Below are 10,919 nucleotides of genomic sequence, written 5' to 3'. Positions count from 1 at the left end.
GTTCTTATGCATACATTCATCTGATGTGTGACTCCTAAAACTCTCCAGAGAAAGCTCCTGCAGTCAGTACTGAATAAGGATTCTGGGACTGTGCTCACATGTCAAGACTTCAGCATTTACAGAGGTGGAAATGAGAGATTTTGCAAAGAAACCCCTTTGAGCACTTGCATTCTGCCCATATTCTATATACTGTGATAACTGAATGTTCAAAATCTTTACAGAAAGCCTGTGGCAATAGTCCCATGAGAGAGGACAGGCAAAGTATTTGGCAAATACTTTAACTTGGAAAGAGGTGAGAAAGAGGGCCATTTCTTCTTTAAAATTTGTTCATTTTCTCAGTATTTTTTGTTCATTTCACCATTCATGATGAGAGGGTGTAGGGATACCAAAGAGAAAATCCATATGCCCCGATAGATTGGATGTTTTCTAATAATTTACTTGGATAAAGAAGCAGGGATGAGTTTGGCTACTAAAGAATATTCAACACAGTTCATCAGCAGTCAAGAAGAGACCTTGCAGGGCAAAGGAGTAATTGAAAATATTAAGGATTCCTTCAGAATATTCCATATGGTCTTTGACGGGAAACTGTGGGGCAGACATCAGCCAGTGGGACAGGTCTCTAACCAGAATGATGTTACATAGCACTGGTAATTAGATCAATTATTTCTGTATAACTTCAATTATGCATGCAGACATTGCACTCTCCAGCCTAATCAACTATTCATGAGGATGCTATCAAGCCTTGTGCAGAAGCCAAAACACAACTACACAGTGGAGGAGTCTTGTTGAGTCACAGTTTTCCATATACTCCTTCAGATAGCTGAAATAATGAATTTATTGTAAATGCTTTTCAATAATATTAAGGTGTCAAGGTTAGGCTTGCTCTAAAGGAAATTAATAATTAATTTATTTTTAAGAACATTCTCTAGTTAAGGGAATATTTTCCTTTCAGTTAAACTGATAATGCAGTGAATGTTCTTGTTTGGCTGATACTTTCTTTTTCTTTCCAAAGTTCTGAAATTAAAATATATTGCAACTATGTACCAGACAAACTGATTTTGCTATGAAAGCAACTGCTAAAGTATTTCAGAAATAGGAATATTCCCACATATTTTCCTTTATGCTCCACATTGCCCCAGGGAAGGTAGCAACAATTTTTTCAAGTCGTCAGAAAAACATGACATCCTTGTTGCTGAAAGTTTACTTTCTTTTTAACACAATCTAGCTGATAGACTTTCAGTATCTAAAACACCCCAAAACAAACAAAATACAAAACACAAACACAAAAGTTTTTCCTAATTCAGCTAATATTCAGTAAGAGTGATAGGTCTAAAGAAATAAACCAAGTTCTTAGTACAGTTTTGTAATCTGGAACAAGCTTCTATCTTGCTAAAACACGGTGGAGAACATTTTCCATATATTTTTGATCATAGTGAAATGCAGTTACATTTAAGTTTCTCTGTGCTTTTTTTAGAGACCTACAACTTCATTCTTTCCTTGAGACTTTAGTAAGCAAGACTCTGAAGAATGCTAAATGACATTTGGCACCTAGGTACAGGATGGAATCACACATTGCACTGGGAAAACCAAAGAATCATAGGCTGTGTTATGCCTGGCTTTTTTCTGTTCATCATCTGTGAAAAATTCAGGTGGAAATTGCTGTAGACATGGTAGTAGAAAGAAGGCAATGGCCAGTCAAGAACCAATCCAGGTCAGTATTAATAGATGAGCAGCTTGCTAAATGTATTAGAGGTTTGAGAAGGGAGCAAAAGAAGGAAGACAGTTCAGAAGTCCTGCCATAGGGATGAGAGAACAAATGATGCAACATTTGGCTCAAATTCCCAGAACCATTAGCAATGACCATGACGTGTTAGTAAAAGTGCCTGACTGGACTAGTTGGTGCTTAGAAGCATTTGCAAGGCTTAGGAATTTGTTAGACAGTCGTTGTAGAGTGAAGGAAGCCTGTGTGAAACCTCCAGTCACTGAAGCAATCAGACTTTCATTTGGGTATCATAAACCTCATTCACAATACACATCCCACAAATACACATCCCAAGCATCCATTCTGAGCTAGCCAAAATAAAGTATTCTCTGGGAGGCTGCCTCCAAACCTTCGGATCATGTGACTTAAAGAACAGAATTTTGCCTCTGAGACAACTGTTCTTCAACTCAAAATGTGGGATCAAAGAACTCTTTTGCTTCCTTCCCAAAATCTCTTCACTTGGATTTTGGGTCAGATAAAACAGCCACTGACAGCACAAATACCACCAAATGTGATGGGCTCAGGTCCTTTTGAATGCAATCATCTCTGTTCTTTAAAAAAAAAACTATACCCATGCTGTTTTTGCACTCCAACATTGTATGATTGTGACATGCTAAGCAATGAGAAATACTTAAACTTCAGAGTATGTTACTATGCATCAAAATTTTCAGATTCACTGTCTTCAAACACTCAATTTGTGTTGCATTTGGAAGTCCAAGAAATTAATCTTTGTCTTAATTTTTTTTCTGCTCTTCTGTAGTCTGGATATTCTGTGGTTCTATGGCTAGAAGAGAAATATTTTTTATCAAGGTTGATTAGAAACGATTGTTGACTACATAACAAAAAAAAGTCAAGTTATAGTTAAGTTTATCTGAAACTCAGCAAAAACGTAAAATTAAAACTGCTCTTAAAGAAAGAATAAAACACTTTAAAATATAGAAATGAGACTTATATAAACAATTCTCCTGCTTAGCTTAGTAATTTATGTAACTTAGTAACTTTATTGAGTGCTTAAAGAAAACCTCCAGAGAAATATTTGTACTACAAGCATTTAAGCCAAACTTAATTCCTGAGGGACTTTTCTAGACCCTGACTCATTAAATTATGAGAACTGGAATTATTTCATATATGCCTTTTTTCCAGGCTAGAACATGAAGAATTTCATATTGGTCTGCATATTTCCATACATATATGTAATTTCAGATGAATATATATAGAAAAGTGCATTTCTGTATAAATATCTGAATCTATATATGTAGTTATTTAATCTATATCTTTATCTGTGTCTATATAATTTATATTTACTTATATTTATTTCTGACTGACAATTTGCTATAAGGCACATTTCTATCATCTTGCTTAAGAACCCAGATTTATTCAATAATTTAAAGCAGGTCATGCACTCACAGTGAATCAGACTTCTGATAGAAACAGACACACCAGTGCACCATGTAGTCTATTAAGAGCCATAATTTTAAGCACTTCAGCAACTAATAGTTCTTTCAAATAATTTAACTTTTCTTTAAAAATTCCTAAGATATTTTCATGTTCTCTTCTGGGAGAAGCATCTGAAAATCAATGAAACTATTGCTATTTTCAGAGACTTGTTTAGAGAATTAAAAATAGATACTTCAGGGTGCTTTTCACTGAAAATTTTCCTCTTTTCACTTTATCTGAATTGATGGTTAAAATGGAAAACTCATTATTTTTGTAACCTTGGTTGCTTTTCTGTAATTACCTACAGCATCCTGAACAATATCTTAATCTTCACTAGCCCTTACTTCAGTGTCATTCTTTTTCCACCTGAAAATTTTCTGGCTTTATATTGGCCCCCGGATCCCCATCACCTTCTGTCATAATGATGTCTTAAGCTTTAGCTTTTATATTTTTCAGATTCTGTACTGCATTAGGATATAACTCTGAACTTCATCTAAAGTGTTAGCAAGTTCTCTCCACAGTTTAGTTAGACAAAACAATGTGGGACAATAGGGACTTGTGCTGACCCATGGCCACCCAAAGGATTGGCTGAAGAACTTTCTGGACTCTAGAGCATTTCAGCCAAATCCCAAAGGGCTCAGTCATTATGGACTCCCCTGCCCTGTTCCTGAGAGTGAGCCGACTGTGCCAATCCTGCAACCAGATGAGAATTTATCCTCCTATATTTAACATCCCTGGAAAAAAACCAGGCCCTAATGTCAATCTGGCCGGCTGTTCTGTGCCCACCTGCAAACCAGAAAGGCAGATGGCTTTTAGGGGTGGCTCTCCCTGCTGGGCCAGGACTCCAAGTGTGAGCAGCCAGCAGAGAGAGTCCCTGAGAGAGTCCCTGAGAGTCCCTTTGCCCTGCCCTGCCAAAGCTCCCGGCGCTGGTGTCCCTGCCCTGTGCCAGGGCAGCCTGAGTCGGAGCTCAGGAGCCGCTGACAGAGTTCCTGGGTGGAACCCACCCGCCTGGGCCCTGCTCCTCAGCCCAGGAACACCATGGTCCTTTGGAGTGGCTCCAGGAGGACTCTGGAGATCCCCAGAGGGCTGGAGCACCTCTCCTGCAATGACAGAATGAGAGAGGGGGAATTGTCCAGCTTGGAGAGGAGAAGGCCCTGGCCTTCTTCACTGGGGCCTTTCCAGGACATCGAGGGGGCTTTTATAAAAGTGGGAGATTTGCACAGGCAGATATGGGAAAAGGAAGGAATGGTTTTAAACTGAAAGAGAGGAGATTAAGATTAAATATTTGGAAGAAACTCTCCTCAGGAAGCCGTGAGGCACTGGATCAGGTTGGCAGAGACCCTGTGGCTGTCTGCTCCCTGGAGTGTTCAAGGCCAGGCTGGGCCGGTCTTTGGGCAGCCACATTCCCATCCCCAACAGGGTGGCTGGAACTAGATGAGCCCTAAAGTCCCTTGCAAGCCAAACCATTTCATGATCCTATGATTCATTCATATGCTGCAGTAGGATGTCTTGCTTACCCAGCCAAGGCCCAATTTCTGTGCTATTTGTACACACAAAATATGCACACAATATTTTACCACATACGGCTGAGCATACCCAGCTTTAACAATCTGCCTCTATTGGACTAAGTGTTTTATAACTCCCATTGCCATGTGGCATGAGCAAGCTTCTGTATCTTGAGGCATTGAAAAGGTTTCTCTTGATAGAAATGAAAAATTAAATAAAATAAACCAATTGCCTTGTCTTTACTGACTATCTCACTGAGAGATGCACAGTTAAGTGCTTAGCAATGGGTGCTGCAGATATTTTTCAAGAAACATGTCACTCTTAACCATATGCAGGGGGAAAAGATTTTCATATCAAAGTAACATACATTAGCTGGGTGTCATTCTTAAGAATGACAATATATCATTAAAACCAGACTGAAATAAATTTCCCAAAATATCTGTAATATTCCCAAAAGTAACTGTAATGAAATGGACATTTGATTGATATTCTCTTCAGAGCTGTAAATATAAGATACTCCTAAATATAGATGGAGCATCTCAGTTCTGGGTAGACTCCACCTATCTCATATGGGAAGTGACTCTGGTCAAAAGGTCTGGAGCTGAATTTCTCTTCATGAAAGAAATCAACCAGTCTATTAATTATTACCACTGCTCTGCCCAATTAATATTTACATTCCTCCAAATTTTGAAAATGAGAAACTTACCTAATTTCACCATTAGTGAGTGTGAGATTTGGCTTTTCCACTTCCTCACTTCATTCACTAATCTTTGTCTCTTCCCAGACATATTTTCTACAGACTCCTGCAGATTTCATGTGCATATAATTTCTCTAGGGTATCAGGTACCAAGTCTTAATTTCTGTTCATTCTACAGCGACTCCTGGCAAAGAGTTTCTTAAGAATTTATGCTAAGGATGCAGTAATAATAATAATAATAATGAATACCTGTTATGTTTGTGAATATGGAATTTCTTTTGCTATATAAATATATACTACATTTCCTAGGGAAAAAATAGATACAGCATAACAGAGCAAGAATTAAAAAATACACTCCAGTTTTAATCTGATCCCAGACTACTAAAATGACTGTGATAGAAACAAATAAAAATATAGGAAAAATAAAATACCAGAATAAACCAGAAAAATACAAACAGATGTGTTCATTGTTTGCATTTCTTGAACATATATATAAATATATCAACGGCATGAATAAATAATTGCACACAAGTACCAAAAACACTGTGATACAGAAGAAGATTAAGGCATTGCAACCAATACTCTCCAGTGGAACACTAAAATAGCCAGTTACAAAACAAAAGTATGCTTTTGGTCTCTTTACAGGTCTCAGTTAAAATAACTAAGCAAGTGCTATTGATCAGCAGAATTAAAACAAATAATCAGTGAGTGTTCAGCAACCCACGGGACATATGTACATTAAAATGCCATTATTATACTACATTACATATCTGAGCACAGTAACAGACCTTATGCAGTGGAAAAATCGGTGAGGAGTAGAACACAGAGTTTGAATTTCAAATACCATCCCTTTTCTGTCTGCAAATTTATTACAACTTTAACCACAGAGTGCTGATATTTTATCTAATCTATGAAAATTACTGCCTAATTTCTCAAGGCCCAGTTCATGAGTTAATTTGAACAGCTGTAAAATCTTTCCTTTTTCTTTTCAAAGAAAAGCATTAGACTGCAGAAACAGGTCTTTTTAATGAAGGGAAGCAAAACCCCCTCAAAAATACAAAAACTTTTGTATCAGGAGATAAGAATTGATCTTAAATATTAATACATAGTTTGGATTATCTGGCATGTTTTTTCTTGAATTCATGAGGGAAGAGGGATAAGTGGCAATGAAATAAAGTCTCTTCCACCTCAAAGTCACCTCAGAGTTCAGCTCCAGATCAGTAATAAAAAAAGCTCTGACTGATGGTTGTATTTGGTCCTATATGTGATACATATGCAGACTTTAAAATAAAAACCCCTGTTACAAAACCAGAAGTTCCTGGGCATTTTAGCTACAAATAGTAAATTAAGAAAGATATAAAAGAGAAATTAAATTGATTTCATTGTTATAAAAAATGAAAGAGAACAGGTATTAGAAGTATTAACTAAAAATTTACACTTAGTGTTCTCTAGATATTTTCAGGCAGTTACTTCATCAGGCCACATAGTTTTTGCTGATTCCATAAAGAGACATAGAAGATATTCTGGCCACAAGAGGGCTCACATATTTTATAGATTTTTGGGTTTTTTTTAAATGAGTGCAACAAAATTATAACAATATACAGGCTAAATTCAGGGGAATATCCACTGATAGTGATGTTGTCAGGAAAAAATAATTTTCCTGGTTCTTTAACAAACTATTGAAAAAAAGTGAAGGAAAAATAAGGATGTCCCTATAGTCTTTTTATAAGTCTATTTATTGTCTTTTCCTCAAAATTATTCTATTTCTATTACATTATACATTACCTATGTATAAAATGACACATTTATCTCTTCATTAACAAAACTTTTAGTGGCCTGTGTTAAAAAATATCCTCCACCTATTCAGGTAAGAGAGTGTACACTCAAGCAGAGCAGACAAGAATAATAGGACTTCATTTTTCTAAAGAGACTTGCATTATTACACTGATAACATTTTCATTATACAATCAACAACCTAGTGTGTTCTCACCATTTTCAGATAAGATGACTTGGGGCCAATTTCAATGAACACTGAACTTACTGAGAAGCTATGCATTGTCCTTAGAGATATTGGATCAAGCTAAATAAGCCTGAAGTACAGTACAGAGATTGCTGGGCAATGGCTGTGTCTTCATTGCAGTTCACCATCTGTAGGACAGGAATCACTGCATTGCCACACCTTTGATTTGTGTTGGGGAGAAAAAAAAATAAGGGAAAAGAACTGCCTGCAAGACAGCAGAAAATGCAGTTGGTGAGAAATATTGTTCAGTAGAGACCAGTATCAGTACAGATGAATTTGAAGTAAACTTGAATTTCTGGAAAAAAAAAAAAATGGAAAGAATGAAATGTGCTGATTACATGATTAAATAGATTTTTCAGGACTCCATAAATCTGAATTTAACATTTGTCTGAATCATCCCTAGAACAGCGGCAAAGACACCACCAAGAACATACTGAATTAACTGATTTGGTATTTACTCAGGGTCTCCTATTCTGCCATTCCTGACACCACTCATGTGTAAACTACTTCTGGTTGTAAACCCTACAACTTCCACATCTTGTCCCAGAGCTTTCAGACTCTAGTTCCTGGGTTCATGGTAGGGGCCCTGGAAGCTCTGCCAGCCCTTGTTAGAACAGAGGCTCCTGAGCCTTTCCACTCGGTTTCTGTGCTGTGGAGCTCTGTCTTAGTAAGTCCTGTGCTTTTCACAGACAATAAAGATGCTGCATGCACTCCATAAGACATACACCACAAAAATGCTCTGCTGCAGGGAGGAAAGCAGAGCCCTGAGATATGACACTGATGAGTACCAGTGGCCTCCAGAGTGGACTGGTGGAGTGGAACGTAGGGAGTGAAGATGAAGATTTTGGAGAGGCTGGATAGAGCAGAGAAGTGGCTGAGTAAAAAAGATGCAAATATGAGAACAGTGGTCATATGAAAAACAAAAGAAAGCACTGAGATTCTGGGGCAGAGAATGTGCAAGGACAGAAAATGATGTATGAAAATGAAGTATGGAACAAGGGAGATGAAAAAGAATTCTATGAAAGAGAAGCATTAGAAGAGAAGACAAACAAATAGGGTAAAAAAAGCATAATAGGATTAAAAGCTCATTCAAGACTGATATAAGAAAGACATAAAAAAGATGCAGTTTACCAGCACACAAAACCTTGTTTTTAAGAACTCTGAGTACTATTAGCACAGTCTACAAAATTACCTCTCTTATCATTGTTACAAGCAGTTTAACAGATTACTGTTCAGTTCATTAATATTTAATCCCAATCTTTTAAACCTAGCTATTAAAGCCTCAAAAGCCAATGATTGGGTAGATGAATAATGTATATAATTACCTTAATTTTAATAAATATAATTTGCACAATCTATAGGCTTGAAGTATTTTTTTCAATGCAATCATGAAATACTTCTAAACCTGCTTTATAAAATCTGAAATTTCTTTTTAATATTGTATTATTTTGCTCAGATTCCTTTCTAAGATAGGAAAAAAGGCGCAAAGAGAAGAAGTTAAATCATCACAGAGGCTTCTTAAATGTGTTAGAAGCACAGCTTAGAAATTTTGGCCAGTATCTTTCTGTTGTTTGCTTTTCCTGACCTTTATGTTTCTCAAGTTTCTTCATTTCAGCAGTCGGGCTTGTCTTACCAGCTTGCTGCTCAGGTACCATACATGTTATCTGAAAGTAACTAAAACACTGATTATTCTCTTTGCCAACTATGCAAAAACAAATAGGAAGTTTAGTTCATACACAGTGCTATTCCTGGAAAAAGTATTCCCTTTTTGGGATTGTTAGATTTTCCCAATATCCTATTAAGAATTGAAAGATTTTGTAACTGAAGTCAGTGGTTGGAAGTTGAAATTTTTGTTTTGTTTTTTTTCTAAGGATTTCAACCAGCAACATTTTGGCTACTATAAGACAAACAGTGTTGTGGATAATTAAATGCAATCTTGTTGCTGCTATCAATGGTAAAATTGCCATTGCTTTGAATGGATGAGAACTGAAGACCTCTTGTTAGAAATTCCCCCTGGCAAAACCAGTGCTCTGTGGAAGGAGTATGGCCATGTGAGCAGAACAAAGAAATGAACTCCTGATTCACACCTAACTATGATTCTGACAATTATGTCTATTTTTGGAGACCAGGAATCCTTCCTAATCTTGGTTTTGTGTGGATTCTCTGACTCAGATCAGTCCCAAGGCAGCACTAGGAAAATCCAGGGACACAGACTGAAAGGGAGATGTGGCACATTTCCAGTCTGGGTTCTTGGATGGACAGGTGCCCATGGAGCATCCTGGCACATAACTCACACACATCCTGTGTGCCTTCAAATCCTCACCTCCCTTTCCTGGAAGCTGATTCCTATTGCACAGAAATGGCATGAGGATTTTTGAAAGGTCCTGGGATAAAGCTGCTATGTAAATGATTGCTGCTACTTTAGCAATTAAAATCTTAAAGATGCCATAGTTCTGTGAGATCCCTAGACTTCAGAAAAGTCCACATGTAAATATATTAAAAATATATATATCTAAACAGAAAGGCTGGGGTTGGAAGCAACCTCTGGAGCTATAGCAGGTTCACCTAGAACAGGTCACCCAGGATTGCATCCAGGTGGGTTTTGAAATCTCCAGTAAGGGAGACTCCACAACCTCTCTGGGCAACCTGTTCCTGTGCTCTGCCAGCCCCACAGTACAGAAGTTTTTCCTCATATTCAGATGGAACTTTCTGTGTTATAGTTTGTTTCCATTGCTCCTTATCCTGTTGCTGGGCACCACTGGGAAAAGCCTGGCTCCATCCTCTTGGCACCTGAACTCAGCTTGTAATAATTAGAAGATCACCTTGACTAAGTAGGTTTTTCCATCTATTTTAAAAATATTTCTGTCTCATAAGGTGTTTCTTTTCCAATTTTTGTGTCCCCTTGATCATTATACATTCAATTTCACTTTGTATTGGCAGACTGGTCATTATAACTTCCTTGCAGTGGTGAAAACTAACAAATAAGGCCTAATGAGCACAAAAACCTGTTTTAATTTCCTGTAATATTTTAATTATTTGGGCAAAGAGAGCACCATTGATGAGGCACATTGTATCAAAATTCTGTAAGCAAACAACCTCAAACCTTTCACTGTCTCTCTGCAGGGTGTCATATATATTACTTTTCCAACTGAAAATTATATTCTATACAGAACAAAATCTGAAAAAAACCAAAGATGAAATTCTTGTTGTGTCTTCTCCCCAGCTATCTCCTTCACACCTTGCACAAACACACATTCACTCCATTGTTACATTTCCACAGGTCTCATGAGCATGGACATGAACCTGGCAAATCAAACACTCCATCCACCCACCTGTTTGAACAGAACTTCCAAGTTTTCAGGCATGCTTTGTATGAAGTCCTAGCCCTATCCAGATCAGGTCCTCATTTTGTTTTTTCAGCTGCAGATGCATTCCACTTTCTCTCACATACACATGCTGGCAGCTATGTGGCTCATTCAGAGGTGTAAACACCAGAG

Source organism: Serinus canaria, chromosome 2 (assembly GCF_022539315.1).
Source record: "Serinus canaria isolate serCan28SL12 chromosome 2, serCan2020, whole genome shotgun sequence".
In the NCBI taxonomy this organism is placed as follows: Eukaryota; Metazoa; Chordata; class Aves; order Passeriformes; family Fringillidae; genus Serinus; species Serinus canaria.
The sequence above is the reverse complement of the archived record's forward strand: the minus strand, read 5'-3'. Positions refer to the sequence as shown.